This window comes from Wolffia australiana, chromosome 15 (assembly GCF_029677425.1).
Source record: "Wolffia australiana isolate 7733 chromosome 15, ASM2967742v1".
Lineage (NCBI taxonomy): Eukaryota > Viridiplantae > Streptophyta > Magnoliopsida > Alismatales > Araceae > Wolffia > Wolffia australiana.
Genome location: NC_135849.1, coordinates 7,616,677 through 7,623,805, shown reverse-complemented (window position 1 = coordinate 7,623,805; position 7,129 = coordinate 7,616,677). Strand labels below are relative to the sequence as shown.

The window sequence follows — 7,129 nt, the reverse complement described above, 5'->3', positions numbered from 1 at the left end:
GTTGGCTCTTTCAGGACAAGGTCATGAGGAGAGTGATTCTCATCCACATTCTCCATGAGATTAAAGATTAAATATCATACTTTCTTATCAACAATGGTCCATCAGCTGCATTAGTCATTTTATTGTTATGGTCATTTAAACATAAAAAATATGTATGTACTGTGCTTCATCGCATGATTCATTATAGCTTTGTCACAACTTTCTAATTTGTCTTCTATAAGCATTAGTTTTTTCCACTTGGAAGAGAGGATTTAGGACAGATTTTTCCATCTCACCTCAAGAGCTGAACTCATCTAAAATTTAAAGAAACTTTGAACTTCACACATCAATAAAATTACAATAACTTTTAGCTAAACATCTTAGGTTTTAATCACTACAATATTTTCCCTTTTTCAAAATCATAGGAGAAGCGAATGTAGTATGCCGAGTGTTGGAAAACAATAAACATATACTATAAAATCATGACTAACTTATAATAATAATAAAAACGCATCATTAACGAAATCATACATTTAATGAAATCGTTGTGATGGAGCAAGTGCCTTAGTTCATCCTCAGCATGGGCTTGTCTTTGATGAGCCCTTCTTCATGCATACCAGGCCAGTTTCTTATCTATTTTCTTTTATTTTCCATTTTCCCCCCACAAATATAATTCTAAAACATTTTGAAATCGGAAAAAAACATCATGAAATAAAATCCTTTAAACCTCCCAATTTGATGAAAAAATACTAATAACTAGTTTAAATATACTTTATTTTGTTTAGCAATATATAATTTTCATTCAATGATTATTTCAAATAATGACTTGTTATGCATAACATGATTGATTCATTGCATCGTATTGACCTAAATCTGTGTCGATAGTATTTACTTCAATATTATATTTAGGGATAGCCCTTCCCTTTACTGGTATCGGATTACGGTATCGGGACAGATGCTGTACTGCATACCGAAAATCAAATTTTCAGTATCCATTTTTTCGATATCCGGAGAGCTGATAACGATATCGGATATCTGTTGCTACAGTACTAATATCCGATATCAGTATCCGTCTCGATGTCGTCATCTGCCTCCGTCTCTCGAGGAGGATGACGATATCGGATATCAGAGTTGGATATCGGATTTTGATATCCAAATTACAAGGGCTGTGTAAAAATATAATTTAACTATCACAATGCAACAGTTTGGAGAGGATTTATGTGGGCCAGCAGTTTAGCAGAGAGCTTTCTAAATTACATAAGTAGCCCGTTTAATATATACATCTCAAACTTTTTGTTTTCTTCCATATGGGATAACAGGATTTGGAGTTTCACATTAAACTTCGCAGCCTATTGTCTCATATGGAAGAAAAAGAAATTTTGAGGTGTATTTATTGAACGAGATAGTGATATATTAAATATATCTTTATTATTTATTAAACGAGTAGGTAATATAGTAATTATTTATTAAAATATTATTAAATCATTTAATATATCCTACCTCGTTCAATATATACAGCTCAAAATTTCTGTTTTCTTCCGTATGGGACAATGGATTCAGAGTTTAATGTTAAACTCTGAATCCTGTTATTCCATATGGAAGAAAACAAAAAGTTTGAGAGGTATATAATAAACGAGGTAGAATGTAAATTAAAACTTGTCGCGTTGTTAACATAAATCATTTAAACTTGTGATCAATATTATTTTTTCACTAGATACTGGATATCAATATCCGTATACCGGTTCCGGTTCTGATATCCAGATATCGGATTCCGATATCCGTCTCATCCTTACCCATTCGATATCCATCTCCGATACCTGTTTTCACCTATCAGTCGGATATTGTTTGATATCCAATATCCGACACCATCTTGTTTTTTTTCTGGATATCGGATATCGAATGTCCAATACAGGATATCGGACGGATATCGGTTGGACAATCCATAATTATATTATTTTCATTTGAAATTTAAAATAGAATTACTACAACACATAAATTACTTTTTATCATTTATCTTGCATGCTTATTGACATTTGCATGATCATACATGTGGGTCATCATGATAAAAATGATCAAAGTTATTATTTGAATAATATTATGGTTTTTATGGAGTTTTATTAGATTAATAAAGGGGTTTTAGTATTTTTTTGGTTTTTTTTAATTTGCCAAACTTTGGAATATGATTAATCACAGTCAATCATCAGTTGCAGCCAATCATTGGTCCCCCAATCATAGTGAAAGTTACCCTCATGGGATCACTATTCTCTGTGCCCCGATAAGTCAGTCTTTTCTGGTAATTTATTTTATTAATGTGCAGGGACACATGGCATCATAATAAAATACTTGATTCAATTTTTAATAACTGCTATGGAAAATGAGGAAACGTTGAGCCTCACAAAATTCAATGACTAAAATTTCCATATGCAACAAGAAGGTCAGGACAAATGTCAGCGTCACAAAATTTGGTGATTCAGATTTCTATACATGCATCTCCAAGTCCCCAAAAATATCTGTATATGTAGTGTAATGGGGGCAACCACATATTACAAAACAAGGACACATTTTAGAAAATTCATTGGCAATCTGACACGTGGATCAATGAGGAGAGATAAATCAAAATGTCTCAGAAGGTTCCAACTTTAAAAATGTGATGCCATAAGGAGTTTTGGCTTGAAATTATTAGGGAATATTTATCTGCCTATAGAATACCTATTCATTATGTCTATGATTTTTCTGTTACATTGGTAGGATGAGTTTAAGAAAGTGTATTTGAGATCCATCAAGTGTAAGTCATTGATAGAAGTTAGAAGTGAAAAAAGAACAGGAGGGGCTCTACTTATCATCAGTATTTATCATCCTTCTCATCCCTTCAAATTTCTGTATTTTATCCCTCGTGTCTCTACTCTCTCTATATTCTCCATCTTTTCCCATATATTGATAATATTTATTATTATTTACTATCTTCTGATCTAACCATAATTTCTTTCACTATTTTCACTCATCACTTTTCAATAGTATTTTTAGTGTTCAAGGTCTTATTTAAATCAACTCAATTATCAATGAATAATTAAACAACAAAATTTTGAGTTCATCAGGAACTTCTCCCAAATTTTACCTCATTGCATATACAATAAGTGTGTGAATGATCCCGAAGCGACAGCCTTCCATTAACTTGATTTTTCTTATCCATCTTTTACCTTTCCAGTACATACTTGATAAAGAAAGTGAAATTAGAATACTTTTGTTAACCTAAATGGTCTGCATTTGGTTCAACTAATGGGTCCCTTTATGATTTAAAATGTCTAAATTATTAGCAAATATGTTTTGAGTTTTTTTTACTATGGTTCACACCTTTTGAGATATGGATATTTCTATTTGGAGTGAAATAATAAATAATTTTCACTTGGGGTTCTTACCCCGCCCCAAGTGGCATTTTTTTAAGTTGATACTAATGAACGATTCACTCATTAGATATGTAAACAAATAATTTTCATATTCGTGAATATAGACCTCTGGACATACATTAAAATTGAGGTCTTATGAATCCCTAATAATTAGGTAAAATGTGATAGCGCGCATACAATAAAAAATGTAAATGAACATTTCAAAAAGGTGGGCCAGGATTGACATAACTTGGAAATATACTAAATATAATAGCTGGATGAGGTATTTAAAGTATACTTAGTATACTATTATTACACCTTAAACAAATAAATAAAAAAATAACTATCTATGAAATTTTATTAGAATAAAAGGAAGACTTTTATATTTTAACATATTTAATGGAGCCCCTTCTCCTGTCTTGGGTATTCTCATATACTACATTTTCTTCCTACAAATAACTTACCAATAGTGTAGAATACAAATCCATTATAATGTAAATAAGGAAAATTAAAACTGATTCAATAGAAATTACAAACACACCTCTGAGCAAATATTTTTCTTGTCCCTGACCAAAGCTTCCATAGTTGAAGTAGATTAACCTCCTTAGCCTTTGAGGAAGATTATCTAATTGAGATAAATGTTTTTTGTAAAAAAACTTGAATTCCATAATATAATATGAAATCATTCCATCTATATATGTCAGTGTCAATATACTCTCAATCCCTTAATCTGGTCTCAATATAATTGAATACCAACAATGCCAATTCGTTCTCAAATATGATATTTTTATCTCAACACTTAATATTCCAACTTCATATAATTATCAACTTGATCTCAATTCAATATATCATGAATCTAGATGTTCCAATTCTATTTAGAACTGCTACATTTTAATCAACATCAAATTAAAGAAAAAACACAATTGAACCCTCTACTTATGGCAAATCAACAATGTCTATTTATCCTAAAATAAAGTGGTTTTAATTCATTCGATAATAATGACCACTTTTAATAAGTCATTTCATTTCAGGTCTGTCATATAAAAGTCACCCTATTTCAGCTTCTCAAATTAAATCCACAAAATCTCAATTCACAATGAGCTCAAATCAACAGTATTCTTAGATGACCTTCTTTCATGTTCCTCCAACTCCTTCACAAGTTTAATATTTAGATTTACTTTGCAGAAAAATTTTCCCAGGATCAAAAATGTGAAATTTAAAGTCATTCAACGGCACTCATTGTACGCAATCCTCTAGGAGACTCTCAATGTATTCTTAGCTCCCAACATTTTCAATATTCCTCTTCTTGTCATCCCAAAATACAACTCAGATTATTAAATCCAAATGTGATATTGTTTTCATACCAAAATACAAAATAAATTACCATGTTGTAGCTTTCTTTACCTTTTTATGTTTACTAGCTTTGTTCTTGTCACTTTTGATTTCTCACCTTTTTTTCATTCTATGCATGGCCATCCTTTTTAACACGAAAGGAAATTTGGATGTCAGTTATGTTCCTAAGCCAAACGCACAAATAGGTCACATAATCAGTAAACAATTCCTAGACAACGTCTAGTACAACTAAAAATCTTGTTTCTTTCCCCTTAGCCCATTCCTCACCCTATCCTACTCCTGACATCAGCATCTGTCTTCTTCTCAAGGGTTGGATGATGATATCAGATATCCTTGTTAGATATGAGTTTTTTTTATATTTGACATATGAATATAAATATATCTGACATCAGATTAGATATCCGGTACTGGCATTTGCCATGTCTGGAGGCCTATGATAGCCAGCCTGATATCCGATATCTGATGGGTTGTTGATATCCATCCTGATACCCGATATCCCATCTGTCAAATATCAGACCGGCAAAAAATAAATCAGTAAACGCCAATTCCGATTTCCGAGGCAATTAACTAAAAATCTTGTTTCTTTCCCCCCAGCCCATTCCTCACCTTATCCTTCCCACCCCATAAATTTCCTCTCTCTCCCTCTCCCTCTTCCTCTCTCTCTCTCTCTCTCTCACTCTCTCTCTCTCTCTCTATTTCTCTCTCTATTTCTATATTTCTCTCTCTCTCTGTCTCTCGCTCTATTTCTCTCTCTCTCTCTCTCTGTCTCTCTCTATTTATCTATTTCTCTCTCTCTCGCTATTTCTCTATCTCTCTCTCTCTGTCTCTCTCTATTTCTTTATTTCTCTCTCTCTCTCTCTCTCTATTTCTCTCTCTCTCCCTCTATTTCTCTATTTCTCTCTCTCTCTCTCTCTCGCTCTCGCTCGCTCGCTATTTCTCTTTATTTCTCTGTTTCTCTCTCGCTGCCATCTATCCAGCAATCTTTCTGTCGCTCTATCCAACTATCTACCCAGCCATCCAATCTCCAAGCCAGACAGAGAGGTAGGCGGAGGAGGGGATGGCGGGGCCGCCGGCGACGGCGGACATCTGCGACGCGCACGCGGAGAAGCTGAGCAGCGGCGAACTGCGCGTTCTGCCGCCCATCTTCCAAGCCTACGGCGCGCGCTCGCGCTTCGCCGGCGTGGTGGAGACCGTCAAGCTCTTCGACGACAACGTCCTCCTGCGCGCGCTGCTCGACGCCTCCGCCGGCGCCGGCCGCGTCCTCCTCGTCGACGGCGGCGGCAGCGCGCGCTGCGCTCTGCTCGGCGGCAACTTGGCCGCGCTCGCCGCCGCCAAGGGCTGGGAAGGGATCGTCGTTGTTGGGTGTGTGCGCGACGTGGACGAGATCAACGCCTGCCACGTGGGCGTCCGCGCGCTCGGTTCCTGCCCCGTCAAGTCCGGGAAGAAGGGCGGCGGCGAGCGCCACGTCGCCGTCAGCGTCGGCGGCGCCGTCGTACGCGACGGCGAGTGGCTCTGCGCCGACCGCGACGGCGTCGTCGTCGCGCCCGTTGAGCTCTCCGCCTGAGCTTTTCTCTTCTCTTCTCTTCTCTTCTTTCTTCCTCTTGTCTCATATTCCCCAATAATGGAGATTGATTGACTGATTGACATATTATGGCTGAGAAAGAGACATATATATATATATATATATATATATATATATATATATATATATATATATATATATATATTATGTCTATATATAATATATATTATATATAGATATATTATATCTCCATATAGATATAATATATATTAAATATATAGATATATATATTATATCTATATGGAGATATATATTATATATAATGTATATATATATATATATATATATATATATATAGAGAGAGAGAGAGAGAGAGAGAGAGAGAGAGAGAGAGAGAGAGAGAGAGAGAGAGAGAGAGAGAGAGAGAGAGAGAGAGAAGTGAAGGCCTCCTCTTCAGGGGATGGTAAAAAAGTTATCTTCCTTCCAACGCTATCGAATAGTGTTTCTCTTCTCTTCTCTTCTTTCTCCCTCTTTTTCTCATATTCCCCAATAATGGAAATCGATTGACTGATTGACATATTACTGCTGAGAAAGAGACAGAGATATATATATATAGAGAGAGAGAGAGACAGAAGTGAAGGCCTCCTCTTCTGGGGATGTTAAAAAATGTTATCTTCCTTCCAACACTAACGAACCCATTGTTTGTTTGGTGACGAATATCCCGTTGATATCCGTCTTTGAGGTGTGGGCTGATATCGGTGACGAATATCGGTTGTCTAAGGACGAGACAGATCTCGGATACCGGATATCGGTTATCAGTCTCCGGATATCGAAAACGATATCCTAATATATTTTTCAAAACTGTTGCAATCCCATATATGGAAGATTTTTA

General features: G+C 35.6%; 1 pseudogene; it reads left to right on the top strand.

Moving 5' to 3' along the window:
• The first annotated feature begins 5,485 nt into the window (after positions 1-5,485).
• Positions 5,486-6,361, top strand: LOC144713178 (putative 4-hydroxy-4-methyl-2-oxoglutarate aldolase 3 pseudogene; annotated as a pseudogene).
• The last annotated feature ends 768 nt before the right edge of the window (positions 6,362-7,129 follow it).